Here is a 1,029-nt window from a genome sequence, read left to right as displayed (position 1 = left end):
CACCCATTTTGCTCAACACGTGGACAGTGAATGGAACACGCACGTGGGCAAGGATCTTAGGCAGAACACAGCGAATTACAGCCTAACTACAACTGACAAGTGCTACGCCTGCGGGAAAAAGGGTCATCATGCAAAGGATTGTCGCTCTACTAAACAAGGTAATACATCTAAAGGCGACAAACAAGTCAAGTTTGCACTTTTACTACTTGATGATGGATGGTCAGAAGGTCGTGACGGAATCAAGATGAAGAAGTGATTTAGTGGATACTGAATTCAGGATCCAGTCAACACTTAATCGGCAACTCATCGTGGTTATTCAATACGAGAGAAATAAACATTAGTTGTACCATTCCAGACGGTACCAAGTTCAAAGCCACGCTAGAAGGATCCATGTTGCTCACCTGCACAGTGAGTAACATTGAACGAGACGTACTACTCACGAATGTACGTTTCATCAAGGGATTGTCACAGAATCTGCTCTTTTATGGTCTATTGGAAGAGAAATGATGTGTATTATAGTACAAAGATGGACATAGAACTTTACACAACACCGGCAGTGGACGAGGTGTAACAGACGTGATTTAAAGGCAAACGTGCTCACAGTAGAGTGTAGAGTCAAAGGGAATACATGCGATGAGGCAGAGCCGACAGAGACAGCGCTCTCAGCACTCACATCGAATGCAAAGGAAGACAGTATAGCCCCTGTGAGGGACACCCTGATTACCTTGCACCGGCGTTTGGGACATCTGGCCTACGACACGATCGAAAGGATCGCCAACAACCCAAATTCAGGCATAGAAATAGCAAATGATACACGGAAAGTCTGTGTAATTTGCCACGAAGGCAAGCAGACAAGAAACGAGCAGCCCAGGAATGATACAGGATCCAATGCACCCATCGATCGCATTGGAGGTGTAATAGTAAGTGATATAAAGGGCCCTATCACACCAAGGGATAGATTGAGCAACACATACTTGATCAACTTCGTCGACCATAAGACGAATTATTGTCGAGTACTCCTGGCAAAAG

Source organism: Plasmopara halstedii (assembly GCF_900000015.1).
Source record: "Plasmopara halstedii genome assembly, contig: Scaffold_816, whole genome shotgun sequence".
NCBI classification, from domain to species: Eukaryota; Oomycota; class Peronosporomycetes; order Peronosporales; family Peronosporaceae; genus Plasmopara; species Plasmopara halstedii.
Note: the sequence above shows the minus strand (reverse complement) of the source record.